Source organism: Schistocerca piceifrons, chromosome 1, assembly GCF_021461385.2.
Source record: "Schistocerca piceifrons isolate TAMUIC-IGC-003096 chromosome 1, iqSchPice1.1, whole genome shotgun sequence".
NCBI lineage: Eukaryota > Metazoa > Arthropoda > Insecta > Orthoptera > Acrididae > Schistocerca > Schistocerca piceifrons.
The window spans coordinates 620,024,214-620,037,843 of record NC_060138.1 but is presented as its reverse complement, the minus strand read 5'-3'; positions in this window follow the sequence as shown (position 1 = coordinate 620,037,843).

Sequence of the window (13,630 nt, the reverse complement as noted above, 5' to 3'; positions counted from 1 at the left end):
ATATATCTGAAAGCACCCTAAAGTCTATGAAAGGAACTATTGTTGCTCAGCTTTAATGTGAGCTAAGACGTCGTTAATGTTTGAGATGTAAATTGCAGCTGAGATTCAGTAACACTTATTATCCACAGCAGTGGTTTTCTATCTTTTTTCTTCGGGGCTCCCCTTCGTGAAGAAAAATAATCTGAGAGCAGACGTGAAGAAAGGAGGAGTTGCCACATTCATCAGGAATTCTCATAAATTTAAAGACGTTCTGCTCATAAATTTTTCCAAGTACAGCATATGGAAGCAAGCACAACAGAAGTAGAATTTCATAATAAATACTTCATAATAGTAAGTGTACATTAAACACCTCCATGGAATTTTAATCTGTTCATAAAACACCTTAAAGCTCTACTGATTTATTTAATAACAAGAAATGAAGAAATAGTGATTGGCGGTCACTTTAACTTAGCTTTTCTTAAAAACTCTCCGAGAAAGATTCTGTTAATCAGTAACACTATCATTTGACTTCATTTCTATCGTAAACTTCCCAATTAGGATAGCCAATTGCTCATAGCCAGCCATTGATAATACCTTTATAGAAAGGTCTAATGAACAAAATTATATTACAAAACTAATAGACAATGGCTTCTGAGGTCATGGCATGCAGTTTCTTTTGTTAAATGTTAATACTGAACAGAATATAGAATCTCTTAAATCTGAATTCGAGCCTGGTCAGTAAGCCAAAAAATGGTTATTTTGGGACACTCCTCAGTCATGAACTGGAGTGATATTTGCAGTGCTAGTGGCATGAACAAAAAATACAACACTTTCATTAATGAAGTACTTAGCTTATTTTAACAGTGTTTTCCCCAAAAACTAACCCAGATTAGACCAAAGTCTACAAAGAAACAAAGGATTACTCAAGGAATAAAGGTATCATGTAAAACAAAAAAGAAACTGTCAGTCAGAAACAGCTCTGATGCTATAGCACATTAAAAGACCTAGTGCAAAATGTTAAAGGAAGTTCAGGGACTTTAAAGCAAGTACATAAAAAAGAACATCAGATAACAAAAATAAGGACAATACGGGATATAGTGAAGGCAGAGACTGGTACAATCAGACATGAAGAGGGGCAAACAGCATTAAGAATAAATGACTCATTAGTAAACAGACTTGTGCAGTATTGCAAAAACTTTTTTTTTTAAACAATCAGATGGCCCTCTTCCTGCATATTCTATTAATAAGAGTAGCCATATTTTCTTTGCCTTATTCTATGTTTAAATTCGGTTGAGGAGGATCTTAAGCATCATCATAAACTGAAACTGCATGAATCATTATATCCAAAATTTGGAACAAATTGTTTATATTTATCACACGTTCATTTGTTCAAAAGCTATGAAATGAACATCATTTACAGTTTAGCAAATCAGGAGCACAAGACCATTAAAATTTTAAATTACAAAGTTTGCTGTGCTGTGTAAACTTGCTTTCCAGAAGAGTTTCTCCAGAGACAGAGTAATAGTAGAAACAGCCACTCTTAAGTTTGTTGCTTTCATGTAGCTTATTTTGTAATTGCCAAAGCTGAAAAACAGTTGTCTCACAAAAATGAATCAGGATCTCCACTGCACTTTGGCTCAACATTGGGAGTTCCGTGCTAATGTGCAGGGTGAGTCACTAGCTGTTGACACCAAGAATAACTCCGAAAACATGATAGGAGCTGAAAAGTTGCATGGGTCAACAGGGGCCATAATATGATTTTGGTTTTTTGTTGCTAGGTGGGGTTACTTCAGAGATATGAAGTTCAACTTTTTTTTAACACTTTCGCTGCGGCTGACATTTATAAGCGTCACAACAAGCCATGAGCCAGTGCGGCTGACGCTGATAAGCGTCTGCGCTCACTGTCGGATTACTCAGTCTAGTTGCAGCATGTAAGCTAGCAACAAAGCGTGTAAACTTCTGTTTTGTGTGGTCAGTTATCGAACGTATATTGTTCGTAATGGCGGCTAATGAACAGACCCCTGGACCTTCCAGTGTGAAAAGGAGCAGCAAAAGTGTTAAATTGACAGAGGAACAGTTACTTAGTGTACTAGATGACAGTTGTTTTCTGTGTCGTGAGGACGAGGCATACCATGGAGATTGTCATTTAGAGGCTGAGAAGAATTGCAAAGTGATGATAGCGTGGAAGCACAGCTTTCGAATCTGTTTCGTGACATTTCCGAATCTGACGATACGGGTCATGACAACTGTGTGGAAATAGACGACGAAAAAGAGCCCAACCTGTCGCACAGAGAGAATCCAGGTGAGTCCTGGCACAAAGAACCACATAATATCCAGTATCACCCATTTACGAGGGGAGAAGTTTTGGCCGGCCGCTGTGGCCGAGCATTTCTAGGCGCTCAGTCCAGAACCGCGTGACTGCTATGGTCACAGGTTCGAATCCTGCTTCGGGTGTGGATGTTTGTGATGTCCTTAGGTTAGTTAGGTTTATGTAGTTCTAAGTTCTAGGGGACTGATGACCACAGATGTTAAGCCCCATAGTGCTCAGAGCCATTTGAACCATTTGAAGAAGTTTTGCAGATTCATCCTACTGGCAATTCTCCTGTGGATTTCTTCAGATTATTGGTAACAGACGAATTGTTGCAACTTGTAGTTGACAAAACGAACAATAACGCATATTGCCAAGCGAAAATACAAAAAAGAGATCTAGGAGCTGTAAATAGAAACCTCTAAGTATAGGTGAATTACTACTTTCCTGGTTGTTTCGTTACATATGAATAATGTTAAATATCCGCGATTACGAGACTACTGGAAGAAAGAACCGCTGTTTGAGAATAGAGGAATAGTGATAAGTATAAGCAGAGACCGGTATTTGATCATATTACACTCTCTGCCTTTTGGAAAAATCCACTTCAAAAATGGTTCAGATGGCTCTGAGCACTATGGGACTTAACTTCTGAGGTCATCAGCCCCCTAGAACTCAGAGCTACTTAAACCTAACTAACCTAAGGACATCACACATATTCATGCCCAAGGCAGGATTCGAACCTGCAACCGTAGCGGTCACGCGGTTCCAGACTGTAGTGCCTAGAACCGCTCAGCCACTCCGGCCGGCAAAATCCACTTCCAGGAAACCCGAAACCAAACGATCGTTTATATAAGATACAACCTATATTGGATTATTGTAACACGAGAATGTCTTGAATGTGTTACCCGGGAAGACATTTATCAATGATTCTTTGGAGGGGAAGATTGTCATTTAGATAATACACAAAAAGCAAACGTTGTAAATATGGCATTAAGATGTACATGCTCAACAGTCCAGACGGTTTCATAAATAAGTGCGCTGAGTCCACAGGAAGTAGTGGAATATGGGGAAAAGGACATGCTGAAAAAGTCGTTTTGCATTTGATGCATGTTGGTCATCACATTTACTTGGACAATTATTATAACAATTTTCATTTAGCTACAACTCTGTTGAACCTAAAGACACTTTCCACAGGTACTCTGAAAGTAAATAGGAAATATACCCCCGAAGACATTGTATAGGCAAAACTGGGAGAGGAGAGAGAATTGCGCGGTATTCTAATGGAGTTATGATTGGAAAATGGAAGGATGGATGAGAGGTTTCCTACATTTCCACAGTACATCTAAATATTATGGAGCAAGTAACAAATGCGCGCCAGCAAATAGTAACGAAACCATTGCCTATTATTAGGTACAATGCATGTATGTCTGGGACTGATAAACAAGATCAGATGTTATTGCATTATTTATGTGAACGAAAGACTATCTGCTGGCCGAAAAACTATTCTTTCATGTCACTGACATGATAGTTTTCAATTCTCGATATCTGTACAACAAATACTCAGGAAATAAAATGACGTTGTACGATTACAGAATGAACATTATAAAGGGCTTCCATCCACTAATGGACGTTCCACGAAATGTGAGCAAGAAACATCACAAACAAACACATGTTGTACAAAAGTGGGAAGCTGCTGCAGGGAAGAAGCAAGTTATGAGGAAGCAGTGTAAGAAGTGCACGGAACAAGGCAAGCGCCCTGATACACCATACGAGTGTGCAACCTGCCCAGACAAACCTGGATACTGCTTGAACAGCTGTGTAATTTCCAAGTTTTTTTGCGAAAGAATTTGTTGTGCTAAATTTGTTTTAATAGCACCGCAATTGGAGTGATGGGGAACACGAGAGAAGCCTGCACGTAGGGTGTGTTTCGCTTACTAATTTCTACACATCCGGGCGTCCCCTGAGCGTCTATGATAAATGTAGACGGCTAATTCTCTCATACCAGGAGCAAATATGCTACTAAACTGACGACCTCTGTCAGAGTCAATCATAAAAAATGCGCATTGGAAGTAAATATAATTTCAAATGAATCCAGTTTCCTTTTTCCTTCTTAAGAATTTGCGTTTTGGAATCCAAATTTTTCCTGAATGCAGTGGATTTGTTGCTTGTTTGAATTGTATTTTTTGTTACATTATCAACAAATCATGAACATTTGAATGACCCCTGTGACTCCTATAGGTGTCCAACAGCAAACAGACCACAATACAGTCGAAGCTTATTTGAAGTAATGCATCTAAGGTGTCATCATTAAGTCGGTATAGAACATGATCCTACAGATCTTAGAAGGTCTTGATGTCAGGCTGTAGCTCAGGTGTGCTTAAGAGCGTCTGCTCAGAGTGTTACCGGCCCGCACTCGAGCATTACCCACCCGCACCGAAAGTGTTAATGGGATGCTAAAGTTTGGTACCTATTGTCTGATAGCGGCTATCAAGACAAACCCAATGATGTGTAAAAGTAAGGTCTTTGAAGATCAAGGAAGGTCATAAAGGTAGCATGAACATCCATTTACAGAAGGTGTTCGAAGTAATGACCATTGGTATCAGTGCAGTGCTGCAGTCTTCTTATCATGGATTGAGTAGTATTCCTCATCACATCGACACTTATTAAAGCACATGCTATGACAATTCTCTCTCGTGTATCTTCAGGTGTAGTTGGAAAGTCTTCATAAACAATGTCTTTTACGAATCCCCACAAGAAAAAAAGTCCAGAGCCATAAAGTCTGGCGAACGAGCCGGCCACAACACATCTTTATGCAAATTAACATTTTCATGGTTCATGAATGTAGCCTCGTCAGTAAATAAAATCAAATTGATAAATGTGTCATCCCTCTGAGTCTGAAGTTGAGCCCATCGGCAGAATTCGTCACGGGTTTTAATATTCTTCAAGTTTTCATCAAGTATAGTTTAGGTCTTGAATTCAAATTCTGGGAAACAGTAAACATTGTGTTGTTTTGCCTGCGGTAATTTGCAAACAACTTGAGAACAGGCTAAATGCCCAAAAACACACACACACACACACACACACACACACACACACACACACACACACACACACACACAAGGAGCAGACAAGGGAGAAGATGAGATGATTTTGTCATGGGATGGAGACCAGTATAGCAACAATACTACAGCACAGAGCTGTGGAAGAAGTCTAGAGAGGGGGTTTTAGCAATAGTGTGACACTAATTGTTAGCAACAAACATAGCAAATATACGTAGACAAACAAATAAACACATCACTTGATCTCATTGATCCTTGGACAGATGACTGTCTGAGGTGGTGTTGAGGAGGTTTGTGTCTTATGTCAGACATAGCATATTGATCTGATGTTGATTTATATTTCTTGTCAAGCTGATGATATTAAGTATGGAAGGCTACTGATAGTGAGTCAGATTACAACATGGTCAGACAAAGATTCTGAAATCAGATTATGAATTGTAAGGCATACCCAGGAGCAGATATAGACTCAGATCACAATATAGTAGTGATGAGTAGTAGTCTGAAGTTTAAGACGTTAGTCAGGAAGAATCATGCGCAGAGAAGTGGGGTACGGAAGTACTAAGGGAGGACAAGATGCGCTTGAAGTTCTCTAACGCTGTCGATAGAGGAATAAGGAATAGCTCAGTAGGCAGTAAAGTTGAAGAGGAATGGACATCTCTAAAAAGGGCGATCACAAAAGTTGGAAAGAAAAACATAGGAACAAAAAAGGTAACTGTGAAAGAAACCATGGGTAATGAAGAAATACTTCAGTTGGTCTGTGAAAGCAGGAAGTACAAAAATGTACAGGGAAACTCAGAAATACAGAAGTAAAAGTCGCTGAGGAATGAAATAAAATAGGAAGTGCAGGGAAGCTAAGACAAAATGGCTTCATGAAAAATGTGAAAAAATTGAAAAAGAAATGATTGTCGGAAGCATACAGGAAAGTCAAAACAACCTTTGGTGACATTAAAAGCAAGAATGGTAACATTAAGAGTGCAATGGGAATTGTACTGTTACATGTGGAAAGAATAGGTTAAAAGCCTCTATGAGGGGGAAAATTGGTTTGATGTGATAGAAAAAGAAACAAATCGATTTAGAAGGGATAGGAGATCCAGTATTAGAATCAGAACTTAAAAGAGCTTTGGAGGACTTGAGATCAAATAAGGCAGTGGGGATGTATAACATTCCATCAGAATTTCTAAAATCATTGGGATAGTGGTAACAAAATGACTATTCCTGTGATTCTTCAGTTTCTCCCGGCGTATTTGTTGCTCAAACAGTCCACGGGTATACTACCAGTTCATAGTGTCCAACGGGCACAATATTTCGGCGATCAGACATGTCGCCATCGTCAGGTGCGGTGACGAACTGAGCTCCTGAGGGCGGGCGGCCGATTTAAATCCCCTCTCCCCGCGGGCCGCTATCTTCGCCGTCCGCACCCGTGTGCCAGCGGCCGCGAAGACGTGGGCGTCGGAATCTGTCGTAGCGTCGATGTGCTTGCTACGTCCGCCCTGGTCACCAGTTCATACATCTTGCTGAGAGTCTTCTTAATTACATTCAGTGCCGGGTCCCAAGCCTTGCTTAGATTGTAGCCGCAATCTTGGTTGATAAGATCTTCCCTGGTGCGAATTTCGATAGCCTCCCTTATAACTGTCCCAATATTTAGAGGTCCGAGCCAGGATCTTGGTACACTCATAATCCATCTCGTGTTTCTCGGACAAACAGTGCTCTGCTACCGCCGACTTATTTGGATATTTCAGCAACGAACTTCGATGGTGTGTACTGTTTGTCCGATAAGTCTTCCCACACTCACAGGGAATTTGGTATACGCCGTCCTTCTTCAAACCTAGGTCATCTTTCACTCTTCCCAGTAATGCCCGTGTCTTATTGAGTGGGCAAAAGACGGTTTTAACTCGGTGTTTCTTAATATACGGCCTATTTTCCCCGATAGTGCGCCATTGTACGGAATAAAGGCAGTGGCTACCTCTTCTTCCGTGACTTCATCAGTCTCCACAGGTTGTGCTGTGGTGGTGGGACAGAGAGCGCGTCTAATTTGCCATTCTGAGTACCCGTTTTTTCGGAACACGGTTTTGAGGTGTTCCAATTCCTGGGGCAGATTCTCTGCATCTGAGATTTAAATCGGCCGCCCACCCACAGGTGCTCAGTTCGTCAGCGCACCTGACGATGGCAACATGTCGAATCGCCATAATATTGTGCCTGTTGGACACTATGAACCGGCAGTATACCCGTGGACTGTTCGAGCAAATTGACTATTCCTGTTGGTGTGTAGAATATACAAGTCTGGTGAGATACCATCTGACTTCTGCAAAAATATCAACATAATTAAAAGACTGCAAGAGATGACAAATGCAAGAATTATTTCACAATAAGCTTAACAGCTCATCCATCCAAGTTGCTGACAAGAATAATATACAGAAAAATGGAAAAGAAAATTGAGGGTATGCTAGGTGACGATCAGTTTGGCTTTAGAAAAGGTAAAGGCACCAGAGAGGCAATTCTGAGATTGTGGTTGATAATGGAAGCAAGACTAAAGAAGAATCTTGACACTTTCATAGGTTTTGTCAGTCTGGAAAAAGCGTTTGACAATGTAAAATGGTGCAAGATGTTTGAAATTCTGAGAAAAATAGGGGTAAGCTATAGGCAGAGGTGGGTAATATGGACCAGAGCCAAGAGGGAATAATAAGAGTGGATGACCAAGACCAAAGCACTCGGATTAGAAAGGGTGTAAAACAGGGACATAGACATTCACCCCTACTGTTCAACCTGTACATCGATAAAGCAATGATGGAAATAAAAGAAAAGGTTTAGGAGTGCAATTAAAATTCAAGGTGAAAGGATATCAACGACACAATTCACTGATGACATTGCTATCCTGAGTGAAAGTGAAAAAGAATTACATGATCTGCTGAATGGAATGAACAGTCTAATGAGTACAGAATATGGATTTAGAGTAAATTGAAGAAAGACAAAGGTAATGAGACATAGCAGAAATGAGCAGTGAGAAACTTAACATCAGGATTGGCGGTCACAAATTACATGAAGTTAAGGAATTCTACAACCTAGGCAGCAAGGCATTCCTGGCCAAGAGATGCCCACTAGTATCAAATATAGGCCTGAATTTGAGGAAGAAATTTCTGAGAACGTACCTCTGAACTACAGCATTGCATGGTAGTGAAACAAAGACTATGGGAAAAAACTGAACAGAAGAGAATTGAAGCATTTGAGATGTGGTGCTACACACGAATGTTGAAAATTGGGTAGACTGATAAGGTAAGGAATGAGGTGGGTCTGTGCAGAATCTGAGAGGAAAGGAATATGTGGACAATACTGATAAGTAGAAGAGACAGGATGATAGGACGCCTGTTAAGACACGAGGGAATGACTCCATCCTACTAGAGGGAGCTGTAGAGGAAGACAGAGATAGGAATACATCCAGCAAATAATTGAGGACATAGGTTGCAAGGGCTGCTTCGAGATGAAGAGGTTGGTACAGGAGAGGAATTCATGGTGGGCTGAGTCACAACTGATGACCCAGGGGGGGGGGGAGGGGGAAATAAATAAGTAATTTACAGGTAGAGTTACTCTTTGAGTATCAATATCTGTGCCTGACACATAGTAGCCTAATGCAGCAGCAGGAGAGCTCCCAGGGATTAAGAAGCTCAGTTTGCCACTAACTGGTAACAATTGTCACGGAAGGCAATGAGTGGTGGGGAGTTGTGGATGGATGCCATACATGGTTGGATGATACATTGCTGAGTGCTGTGAGAAGTCCAGTAAATTGGTTAAATGCTGCAGTGTTTATGGATGGGTTTGAGAACTTATCAATATTAGAAGCAAGTCATTAGCAAAGATTGGTAGAAGTGACAATTACCTCAGTAAAGTAATAACAGGCCAAAATAAGAGTGAATGTTAATATGTCTGCATAGAAACTTTAGGGACATATGCAGTGCCTTGTACTAGAGATAATAAACCTTTCAGTTCTATGAAGTCAGTGTCTATCTATTAGAACTGACTGAGTTTGAAGATTTTCCATGGCAAATGTGGTGATTTTGATAGTGCATGTATTGGTAGGCATACAGTACGCAAGTTGAGAAAGAGAGAGAGAGAGTTATACACACACGTGTGTGCATATGATAAGCCTCTTCCCTGAAAAATGTTTCTCTCCTTCGTACCTCCTCTGTGTTAACACAGGTGACGTGTCATTGATCTCATTTGTACTAAGATTTCAGTACTCGCGAGGTGCCTATTTGCTCCCACCGCCCTGAGTGGAATGCGTAAGTTCTAGTAAATGTCTTCTACAGTTCCTGTCCCCTGCACAGAAAACAGCACACCGGTCATGAATCTGTTATCTTGAGGCTATAAGAAACACTTAGTGAGGAACTGTTATTTTAGAAATAATTAAATTTCCAGTCGGTTTGTTTATACATTATTCCACTCGCTTTTTATTGGCGGCTCACTAAAAACTGCACAATTACATTCCACTTTAGAGTCACAAGTAATTTCTGTTCTTCAACAAAGTCATGAACTGCGTATTTCTGCAATTGCAATCACACTGTTCTCAGCTACTCGCCCATATATCCATACATTGAAAATTAAGTCTTAACTGACATCGCGGCAGACAAAAATTCCGTCCTCTGAGACTGCTGAACGAGCTCTGATCTTACAGCCGAACCACTTCGCCTGCCATCCAAGTTAGGCGTGATCCGTAGATCACTGAAATGTTTTGTCTGCCTTTTTGTTTAGTGGTTGTTTATTATTCTGCTGGTTATTAATACTTGTGAAATAACAGAATGATAGCACAATTACTGAGAGGTGCTTTAACTTGAAATTCAAGTAAATATGCTATTTAATTTTTCAAATATTAATAATAGAAGGTTACTATTTTGGTTTGCAAATTCTGAATGCAGCAGCCACTCACAGAGAAGGACCACAATTTAGGCAGTCTTCCTCATGACACCCATACCAAACAAATCATCTGTCATCAGTATGTCACACACGTTACGTCATCTTGAAACTGCTGCCTTCTCAGCTGCTCTAAGAATTGCTTCTTGTATCTGAATAAGATGGCTGCAAAGCAAGAAGTATTACAATGGCCCCAATTTTAGTCTTCAAGTTTATGTTCCTTGATAGTAAGATGCCTTCTCAAAGCTGTGCAGCATAAATATTGATGCAATCACTGTGGTTAAATCTACACAGCTGGTTTTAGAGAGAAACTTGGCCATGATAGAAACGAATAAGCTACATTTTGCTCGACAGTGTTGTATTTTCAACTTTAGGGCAGTGGCAGATTTGTCAGCAATCTGCCCTCTTATTTTAAGTGATGTAACAAATGTGATTAGACTTTTAAAGTTTTGTGATCTGTCCAACTTCTTTCCAAAAATTTTAGGAAGATGTTCTTCATGTGTTAACAGGGTGACTGGGTCACCCATGTTTTTTGTAAGTTGTAAGCCAGTCACATTTCCCTATGTTATTGTTTTAGCCCCTTTTGTTTTACTTATGTTTTAATACCAGGTACAGCACATTTCACCCTCGGATAGCCTCACCATTTAGAGCCCATAAACTCCTAAAACACACAACACACACTGATAATGCCGAAGGTGTCAACTACCCAGTCTGTAGTCCAATGTGAGCCTGGCTGCAGCTGCACATGATTCAGCAAACACATGCAGTGTGCCGATAAAGTTACTTGCTATCTGTGTGTGTCACGTATCTGTCACATTTATGAGTTTTTTGGTATCCTCTATCCACATGACAGTAATTAATCGGCTGTATTACTAGACTCGAGCTCTGCTCCCAATAAATGCCAGGTATTCAGGGCCTACCAACAACAGCCTGAGGTACATTCCACATACATCTGAGTAGATATTTATTAGTAGAGATACACACTTTTTTTTCTTTTGTTTAGGAATTCATGTTGGACAAGCGCGTGCAGCTTAGTATGAGAGAGCTCCTAAGGATCTATGGAGGCTGGACAAGCTACTGGACTATGTCAGCTATAAGTTATGTCCTTGTGCATGAGCGTGGAAATTTATCAGTAGCTTCTGACGTCTGGGCTTCTGAAGTCGTGTTGTGATTAAGTGCAAAGGAGTGAGACATTTTGGTGGTAGCTGCCAGCAGTGATGGCTAGTTGGAAATTTTGTAGTTCAAAGTAGAGATGTGGAAAGTGGAAATGTAGAAGAAGCTGACAGTGTTAATCAAAGGCAGCACTTCGTCAAAAGTTACTAATGGTCAAAGACTTCTTAAAAGGAGAGTGAACTATATTGTTCACCTGAGATAGATGTGCTTGATTTCCTATGGCTCCTTGGATCTTTCTTGTTTTGATCATTGGTCTCGAGAATTTTTCTTTGTTCTCACTTGTTATCTCATTGCAGCGCTCTAGCTTGGAGTTAAGTGGAGACCAGTAACAATGTGTGTTTCATGTTCAGTGGTAGGAATTGGGAACTTAATGAAATCAGGTGCTACAGGGCCAACAGTTATATGTTGGTGATAACGTTGTTTTATCCTCATCTCTTGGATCAAGGATGGGGACCCTAACCTAAACTGTTTCAGTAATACTGAAGTTTTGCGAGTTGATACAGGTGTGCTGATAACTTTTTCACTTAATGGCAAAATTGCCTCATATGCTGCACAGCTCAGTGCATGGGGCTACATTGATGCTTGTTGCCACAATAGCCTTCAAGAGTTTTGAATATTTTAGGACATGCCAAACACTTCATGGGGAGAAATAAGATGATTTCATTTATCTATGTTAAAGATTTCAGCTACATCTCTCTGTGAGAGAATTTAATCTAAACAGAGAATGATATTCACATAACACGACATCGGCATGTTGCAGGAGTTAGATAAGAACGCAAGGATGCTGCTTACTCAACACCTTCGATTGGCATCCTATCTCCCACCACACACATGGGAGTGGATCGATGGAAACACATATGCAAGCAGTGAGATCCACAAGAGAAAAGCCACGGAAAAACAATGTGGCAAGTTCACCAGACTGTCTGGAGCCCGGCAACATGCCGACCACACAACCAATGCCAAGACTGTCATCAATCTGGCAGGCAAAGAACTGGACGAGACCACAATATCAGTGCTGTCGAGAGGACTTAACTTTGCTCCATACCCAGGACACTACCTAAGCGAGACATTATCAGCAGCATCGAGCAAGCCGTGCGCGGCCTCCCTACGGAGGCAGCTGAGGAAGTTAGGAGAGAGACGTGCAGGGTCCTGGAGAAGGCAAAAATGCCCAAGAACAACATAACTTCTGCTGAATGGAAGGCTCTTAAGGCCCTACGTGAGGATGAGGACACTGTCGTTCTAGCTGCTGACAAAGGCAATGCCACGGTGATACTGAGGAAAGAAGATTATTGGCAGAAGATAAACTCACTGCTACAAGATACTGCCTACAAGCAACTGGACAAGGACACGACAGCTTCCGTGACTCGCAAGACCATCGCCTTGCTCAATGACTCTGGACTGGAAAAGGACGTCATCAGGAAGCTGTACCTCAGAGCACCGGCACCACCACGGCTATATGGGCTCCCTAAGATCCACAAAGACGGAGTTCCATTGCGACCCATAGTGAGCACCATCAACTCACCGACATATGGTTTAGCCAAGTACCTAGCACAACTGCTCAAACCGATCGTGGGTCACTGTGAGCACCATGTCAAGAACTCGGCGGAGTTTGTGAAGGTACTACAAGGCTTTCGCCTGGATAAAGAAGATCTTCTTGTCAGCTTTGACGTCACCTCACTCTTCACACGAGTACCGCTGGAAGACTCCCTAGCGCTGCTCGAAACACACTTTAGTGAGGACACAATAAAGCTGTTCCGTCATGTGTTAACAAACATCTACTTCAAGTGTGGAGGCAAATTCTATGAACAAGTGGATGGTGTAGCCATGGGGTCCCCCTTAGCTCCAGGCATCGCTAATCTTTACATGGAGCACTTTGAAGACATAGCCCTGGACACCGCCCCATTGAAACCGAAAGCCTTTTACAGATATGTGGATGACACTTTTGTCGTGTGGCCACATGGCAGAGAGAACCTGCAAGACTTCCTGCGACATCTCAACAGCATACACAGCAACATACAATTCACCATGGAGGTGGAAGAAAACGGAAGCTTGCCCTTCCTTGACATTCTAATCAAGAGGCACCCTGATGGCACCTTGGGTCACGCTGTGTATAGGAAGAAGACACATACGGATTTATACCTTCATGCACAGAGTTGCCACCACCCAGCACAACGCAACTCAGTGCTTAACACACTTGTGCACAGGGCCA